Below are 8932 nucleotides of genomic sequence, written 5' to 3'. Positions count from 1 at the left end.
TATATATATATATATATATATATATATATATATACATACAGATTTTGAGGGCGTGCACAGTTGGAGAATTGAGATATGAGGAGGATTTTGTTTAGGTCTTTATTGTTGGAGAGGGAAATTCCAAGATTTTAAGAGAGATATTTTTTTTATTTGGGAGTTATTAGGATATGTAGGGAAGAAAAGGAGGAAAGAAAATTTCGTCTCTTGTTATGGGAGGTAAGAGAAATCATTACCTTCCGGGGTTAGGTAATTTTTGGAAGAGAGAGAGGAGGGAACGGCGTTAGGAATGGGGTGTTGGCATGACAGTTGAGGGAGGGTTATGTTCTTCTAGGTTTTCTTTCAAGACAGCTCATGCACATAGTTGAACATTGTTAGGATTGAAATAACTCGAAATTGCGTAAGACTAATGTTGTATTGTTCAATTCAGTCAACGCATGCTCATATTCGAAGCATTATATTCAAATTAAGCGCGCGAGCGCACTAACGGTCTTGTATAAAATGATGGTCTAAATTTGAGGGAGATTTCGAATTTTTCGGCAATTCTCTGTTTGAGAATTTTGAATTATAGAAAGGTTCTCGAGGAAAAAAAAATGTTTTTATTCATTTATTTATATATATATTTTTTTTTGGAAGTTCTCATTTTTTATATTAACGGGCGATCCCTCGGATTATTAGCATTTTTCTCAACTTTTCGAATTTGATTTTCATTTCGATTTTGATGACAGGGGGACGAGTGAGGTTTAGAATAGGCATTGGGATCTGTTGTGGCGGGCGTTAGTGGCATCGATTCGATTGATTGATGATTTGTTGCGGTGGGGTTTGAGGTGGGGTCTCTGGCACTTAAATGAAGTAGGAAATTAGTTACAGAGTCCCAGACAGCTCCGATTAGTTTAAAAGACTAACCGAAGACTCCAAACAATGCGTATCAGTGAATTATTATCTTGACTACGCGACGTAGGATGAAAATTCCAAGGAAACCGGCGCTGACGGTTGCAAATTTAATAAAACGCCGTCAGGTGTGATCCCAGGCATTTTCAGCGAGTTTTTGAAGCGCGTCCTCATCTAATCGGTTATAAATTGAGTCTTTACCACCGGGGTTATTAACGGAACTTTTCATTTGCGCAATTTCTTCTAGCGCAGGGCGTGTTTCCATACGAGATAATTCTTTCGTGCATTTTATCTAAATCATCTTGAGGGTATATTCCGCTAGTTGCAAGATTTGCTGGATTAACATACTTCCATGTGGAACTTTGGGAGGGTCTCAGGGAACTGGGTGATATAGTTTCAACTGGTCGTGGCGTGAATTTATACCAACTTCCCTGAAATTGGTAATAGTGAGCCAACGGTCCATTGTACGGAATTCTTACAGGTTTATTGATTAAAATGTGAGTCCTGGGGGTTAAAAACATTCTTTTATTGTTCCTTAGAACGGGTAAATTATCGTAACAGTCTTCGAGAGATTTTCCAGTAACTTCTACTGGAATACATTTTACTACGTGAACGATTCTCCGGCTGTAACGGCCATGTAGCCAGGGCCTTTCAGAAGTCTATAAATAAATTCGTCAGGCATTGTTGTTGCAATTGATAGACTATTCTGCAGGATTTGACGTTCCATTCCACATCTTTGTAACATTGTGTTCGTAAAGGGATTCTATTTGAGATCGATGTGTCTGTCGATATAAATAAATTTTGCATTGACATAAGTAAATAAGTCCATGTTTTCTACAGAAATAGAATTATAATTTAAAATAGAGCCTGTGTCTGGGCCTAATGCTTCGAAAACAAATAATTTACGGTGCTCCGTTCTGATAAAGCGCATGCCACACGAGTAGTCTACTCCAATAGTTTTTAATGAAAAGCTTATATCTCGATAATTGACTGTGTAAAAGGTTTCGCTGTTAGTTTCCATTTTATGCGATATTCCATTATACACAACGGAATAAGTGCCGGCTCTACATGCCATTTGTTTGGGAAGAGGGTCCCCGAATGTATAACCGCCATCAGAGTCGATACAATAACCCGCAGTTAAAGGGCATGCTGTTTCTGAAGCTAATTGAATTTCATTTGTCCCTAATTTAATTTTAGCTGAGTGAGTGGCAAGAGTGTTTTTTGCTATTCCTTGAACTAGGACATTGGGCCACGTACCGTACGGGTCAAAATATGTACTTGACCTCCTAGGTGTATGGAACGATTTACGGTTCTGTTAATTGGTAAATTCATAATATCTGTGTGGCCAATCCCTATGGCACGGCGTATATGCATTTGTATACATACATCACGTGATACTGGGAAAACAATTAGCGACGCCATTCATGACTTGAGCAGAGTAGGATTGCCATCCGCGGTTTGTTATCATTCTAAATATTTCTATTTTACATTGTATTACCTGGACTTCAGTAAACGTATTGAGTTGTAACAATTTAATCTTAGGTTGAGATTTTTTTAACTCGTAAGTGTTTATGTCACATTTATCTACGTCGAGGAGTGAAAATGATGTCATGTTGAGTGTGTTTGTTCCGCAGTCGTACCCGATTGAAGCGTTGCTGAATGTGATGAGGGCCAATAGATTGAGTAGGGACATTAGTCTCAATCCGTGGGGTCTCCACCTGAAAGAGTTGCGAGCTTTAAACGATCGGCATGAACTATTTTTTTACTTTTTTTATATAATATTTCTATATTATGTTGATCATTAAAAATATTGGTAATTAAAAATAGACCTTCGTAAGCATAATCCAATTTTCCTACTTTCGGTTGTTTCAAAAGATAAACCATTTGATTTTTCTCGAAATGACGTTGGTGAATATTTCTATCATAATAATTCTTTGATTTTTCTTTGGCTGAATTTAAATTTGCGGCGGCTGAATTCCTCAATTCAAATAATCGTAACGCGAGTTCTCTCACGTAACCATCATAGGTTTGAATTTCATCTAGGGGTGGGAATTGAGATGGCTGGCGGGCGGGGCGACCGAAAATGAGCTCGTGCGGCGAGTACTTCGTACCCTCGTGTACGCTCGTACGATAGGCAAATGCGGCATGACAAACCCACCTATCCCAATCATCTTTGCTTGTATAATGTTTGAGTAATTTGGTGCAAACAATATGCCTTTTTTCTAAAGAGCCATTGCTCTGGGGTCGAAATGCTGTTGTTTTATATTGCCTGAGTTTGAATAATTTAGCGACTTTTTGCATTACTTTCCATTGAAAAGCCTTTCCTTGATCTGTTAATACTGCTCTCGGGTTTCCAAATTTGCAGATGAAATGTTCGACAAAAGCATCGGCAATTTATTCAGCTGTGGCTGTTTCTAACGGGACTGCAAGGAAATACTTCGTTAAATTATCTTGCATTGTGAGAGCATATTTATAACCTGATTTAGACATGGGAATTGGACCGACTATGTCTGATGCGACTTTATCAAAAGCATCGGCCGGTGTATCCCATATTATTATTGGTTGTTTAGTTTTAATTCTTACGATTTTATTCTTTTGACAACTAGTCCATTTCCTAACAAAATCTTCTACATCTTTTTTCATATTTTTCCAAAAATATCTCTGACGAATACGACTATACGTTTACGGATTTTAGTGCCACCAAAAACTAGTCTCATGATTTTACGAATTTTTATCCACGCATCATCTTTAATGTTACTTTCGGCTTGAGATATGCATGCAGATAAAATTTCTCTTTCTAACATTGTTTTTCGCAAATTTACAAAAGCTAGAACTAAGTTTCATTCTTGGAGTGGATCTTGAGAATCTTGATTAATCACAAGAGCGAAAACTGTTTTATTATGATTAGCGGTAGTTATTACCTGACCTGTTTGATAACGGTTCAACGGTGTGATTTTATTTAAAAGACCCTTTTTTATTAATTTTCTTCCGATTATGCTTGAGACAGTACCGTCTCGAGAAATAAAACAAATATAGCTCTTTTTTCATTTTCAAAGTATCACGACTGTCAACAACGTTAACAAAAATATTTTCATCAGTTACTCGAGGTCCTTTCTGTAAATCGTAGGAAGGGGAATCAGGAGTAATATATTCAAAATGAATTTGTGGATTTCGTCTTCGATTTGGAATTTCGTTTTTATTATGATTTTTTGTCTTTTGGGAAAATTTATGACTGACAGGATTTTCGTCCAATGCACTTTTATTGTAAGGGTACCAGTCATTACCATTTTATTATGACCTCTACCATCAGAGCAGCAATGACAGGGTTGTGTAGGGATTTTATGCCTGCTTGAGCGACGTAGGAAAATTGCCACATCATAATTTTTCACGGGTTGTGAAAATGTTTGCCTGTTGGCAGAATTTCAATTTTCATGCGCCTGAGCGGGGTCGCTGAAGTTTTTATGAGTTTCCGGGCTAACAAAATCGAGTGTTGGACTTGAAAAAGCATCTCTCATGGATTCATCATCGGAAAAGGGGATTTCCATGTTATATTTCGACTGACTAGATGGTAAATCAATGTGTATACGAATCTGTGAAATTTTGTATTGCGGATTTCTTAGGATTAAATTTTTGTTTTCCCTCTATTTGGATTTTGCTTTAATTTTGGGTTTTGATTTAGAAAATTTATTCGATTTAGGTTTCGGAGTTAATTTTTTATTTTTCCCGAATGGATTTTCATGAATATCAGCTCGAATATTAAAAACGTCAGTTTGGGCATTCATTTCTTCTTCGTTAAAGGAGAATGCTCCTCCCTGAGAATTATTTTGAGCTTCCATTGATATTTCATTTCTTTCATTATTTGTTTGCGTTTCAAATTGAATTTGAGAAGTAGGTACAAAATCATCAAGTGACATGTCTGCCGCGCTTTTATTCGATTTATTTTCGATAAGAGTTTTATCTTGACATTTGTCGATCATTTTACGTTTATTTCCCGTGCTGGCTGGTGACGTAAACTCTGCTTCAACACGATTTATTAGAATTTCATTTTATTCTTTTATTCGATTTTTGTTTGATGATTTTATTTGGTTTTTGTTCTACGATTTCGTTCGATAAATTTATATTTAATTTAAAATAATATTTAATATTTGAGGATTTAGAAAGTTCGAGTGGTTTGTGAGGGCTGGGCTCTGTGCTGCAGACACAGGTCCTTGAGGCGCGGCCAGGGGGGGTAACGGCGGGGGCTTCAGCCCAGGCGTAGCATCTGCACTGACTTCCATCTCTTCCAAATTATCAAAATTTAGATTTTTATTCAAGTTTTGATTTAGAAATAGGCCTTGATTTGGACTTGAGTTTTTATTCAAATTCGAAATTTGATTTAGCATTTGGTTTATATTCGAATTTGAATTTGGAGATTGAGTTAGATTCGAATTTTGATTCAGAGATTGATTAATATTCGAATTTTGATTTGGAATTTGAGTTGGACTCGAATTTTGATTTCGACTTTGATTTAGCTTTTCAGAGTTAAAGTCGGGTTTAGAAATTGATTTAGATTCAGATTTAGAATCATTTGTTTTTTGTGACACCGTTTGTGTCTTTAAAGGAGGAAAATTTTTAATTCAAAGACTCAATGGTTCATTCTCAGAACTCGATTCATTGGTAATCATTTGTTTATGAAAGGGATTATAACGGGTTGTTGATTCTCTTTTTATTACCGTTTTATTTCTCTTTTTAGATTATATGGTCGAGTATATGTGGTTTAATGCAGGCGCTTAGATGCGGAGAATTGATCGACGGGGTGATCAGGCCCGACGGGAGAATTTTGTCCAGGAGTTTGAGAGCTACTTGAACGATGAATTGATTGGGGTTGAGGTTGTGTCTCAGTTATCTCTTCCTTCTTTTTTAATGATTCAGTTGCGGAATTATCCGTTTGATTTGGAAGTTTTCGAATTTTGCGGCCTGAAACTTCTAATCCCTCGGGAGAAGTTACCGAAAATTTTAATTCAGAGGTTTGCGATTCCTCAATCTCTTTAATTAATTTTTGAATTGATTCTCTCGCGTTCCTATTGTCTTCCTGTGTGGAAAATCCTAGGAGTTCTCGAGAAAAAGAATGGGATCGCGCATTTGGATTTTCTTGAATCAATTTTTTAATAATTCTATCTCCACGACTAGAATCATTAATTTTTGAAAATCCTTTAAAATCTTCTGATGAAGAATCAAAATTATTTTCTTTTGAGAATTTTTTGAAACCTAAAATAGAAGATTTGGAAAAAACATCGATTTCATTTTCATTATTTTGAATACCGCCATTGCTTTCGGACGATATTATTCGATCCCTAGTATTGGAGGGCTGAGAGACCAGCTTTTTTTTTATGTCAGAGGGGGAAAACCCTCGAAAATCTTCTCCTGAGGAGGGCTGGTCCCTTGTGTTTTCTAGTTGCACGTCGTTTTGTCTCTCTCTAACTCTCAGGCCCGAGGCGTTTGGGCATAGAGAAAGATGGGACGTGTGCTGTGCCTTTTTCAAACAGCGCACACATGGCTCATCCACAGAGTCCGAGTCGCCGTAGGATGGTGCCATGGCTGTTTTTTCTTGAACTTGGCTGGACTCTGAGTCGGCTTCCATTGAGGATGTTGAGAGTCTTCTGGGTTTTTAATGCTTTGGTCTAATATCAAAGCCAGATGAGGAGGAAAGTTGTCGAGTTGTATGGATTTTTTCAACGTTGTCACGTCACTCGAATTTTATGGGTAACACATGCGCCTTTTCTATTTCTACAGGGTTTCTGGGTAATGCATCTGTATTTGTGTTATATTTTTCAGGTTTATAGATAATGGTAAATTCGAATTCACGGAGGCGTTCTCTCCATTTCACTACTCGCGAAGTTGGATCGTTAATAGAATTTACCCAAACAAGCGGTCTGTGGTCTGTGACCAGAGTGAACGGTCTACCGTAAAGATAGCATCGAAAATGTTTAATTGTAAAGATAATTGCGACCATTTCTTTCTCGGTTGTTGAATAATTTACTGCGTGTTTATTCAAGATTCTGGAAGCATAAACAACGAATAGATCTTGTCCAATAATGCCTTGACTAAGAACAGCACCGACGGCATAACCAGATGCGTCAGTTGTGAGGATAAATGGCTTATTGAAGTCGGAAAATTGAAGGATCGGCTCTTCACAGAGTAAATCACGGAGCTTTTCGAATGCTTGCTGACTCTATAGTAGTTAAACTAGGCGGGTTCTGGATATAAGTTCCAGCGCCCGCCACCAGGTGGCGCCACAGTCGCAGAAGTTTCGAGATGGATGACGTCATCGGTGAGTCATCATGATGACTCATCGGTTTGGGGGTGTGGTGGGGGGACTTCCGGAGTCCTGTTGGGACTTATATCGCTGGGGGGATTCGACTGTCACGTAGGTGGCACCACCATCGTAGAGTTTTCTAGAAGGATGACGTCATCCTGAATATTCGAGAGCCAGGTGGCAGCACGGTCGGGGAATATTCTGGAAGGATGATGTCATCCTGGTATCTGGGGATGACTCATTGTTCTGCGGGGTGGGGATATCTTATAATTCCTCTTCGCTCTAAATGTTTCAAATGTTTTCGAAATGTTTCAAAATGTTTTCAAAATGTTTCAAAATGTTTTTGAAATGTTTCAAAATGTTTTCAAAATGTTTCAAACATGTTTTCGAATGTTCTGAATACTCATTCACACAACTACCGCCAGGTGGCACCACCATCATTAATGGTTCATTGATGACTCATCAACTCGCGCATGGTGGGGATACCTCCTGATTCCTGTTGGAACTTGCATGAAATATAATACCATGATGAATCATCATGTAATATGAGGAAGATATCAGTTATTTCTCTCTCGATTGATTTCGAATATTCTCTAATTTTCTTGAATGTTCTGAGATGAGTCATAAGCTACCATCAGGGTGGGGAATCCCTATATAACGCGCACCATCTGCGCAGGCCACATGCAATTCGAGTCACAGTTCTGACAGTTAAACCTCACAACGTACACGTGGACGTAGTGGTAATGTGTTATCATAATCATTTTAATAAGAATGGTGGTGGAGCATGCAGTACAGATGAAGTGATCATCCGTGAACATTTCGATGAAAGTTTGCATAAATTTGCAAGACACCTCGTGACTGACTTGCATTGTTTGTGGAATAATTATGAAGTCCTGGAAGCTCAGCGAGATGCTTGTAGGAGAACAAATTGTTCTCAATGTTCTACTCGAGGTGAGGACTTATCAAACATAATCGAGAGTATCAACAATTTGGGGAAATTGAAGAAATTCTGCGAGGAGCTGAGAGACAAGATCACCAACACAGAGGATGAATCAGAGGTAGCGAGTATCGATGAAATTCAATGGTTGAATTCAGTTCCACCATACTGCCTCAATGACAATGAGGTTGTCGAGCAAGTACTGATTCATGCTCCAGCTGAACCAATTCCACCATTGACAGGATTCATCTCTAGAATTCGTAAAAACTTCACAGCGCTGTGCTCCAAGTTCAAACGTGGAGAGGCATCAAAGTGTTATCCTTGTGAGAAGTTATCTCAATCTCTGCAGACCATCAAAGCAAATTTTGAACATTTGCGATCCGCCATTGAACTTCTGGGTGTGGAGTATGATATATTCTTCGTTTCTCATGGGCAGCAACCTGCTGATTTAATCTGAACGATGGAACCTGTGAAGGATAGCTCCGCAGATCAGCAAGAAAAGAAAACTAAGAGAATTAGTTTTCAATTACAACCACGAGTTCATTTGATGTTGCATTGGGAGTATGCATATCGTTTTGCTCGTCGAGGCCCATGGGAAGAGTTTGCTCATGATCATGAGCGTTTCAAACGTCAAATAAATTCTTATGAAAAAATACTGAACCCTGTATTATCAAAACAACATAGACTAAATATTTTTGAAACTCGTTTTACATAGTTCTAAGTCATTTTCAATATTATTATTACTCTTATTATTATGATGTTGATGGGGAGAAGGTGTGTGTATAGAATAATGAGACCATGGATTTTTTTAA

This window comes from Diachasma alloeum, unplaced genomic scaffold (assembly GCF_001412515.2).
Source record: "Diachasma alloeum isolate Michigan unplaced genomic scaffold, Dall2.0 Dall_scaffold_01570, whole genome shotgun sequence".
Taxonomy (NCBI): Eukaryota; Metazoa; Arthropoda; class Insecta; order Hymenoptera; family Braconidae; genus Diachasma; species Diachasma alloeum.
The sequence above is the reverse complement of the archived record's forward strand: the minus strand, read 5'-3'. Positions refer to the sequence as shown.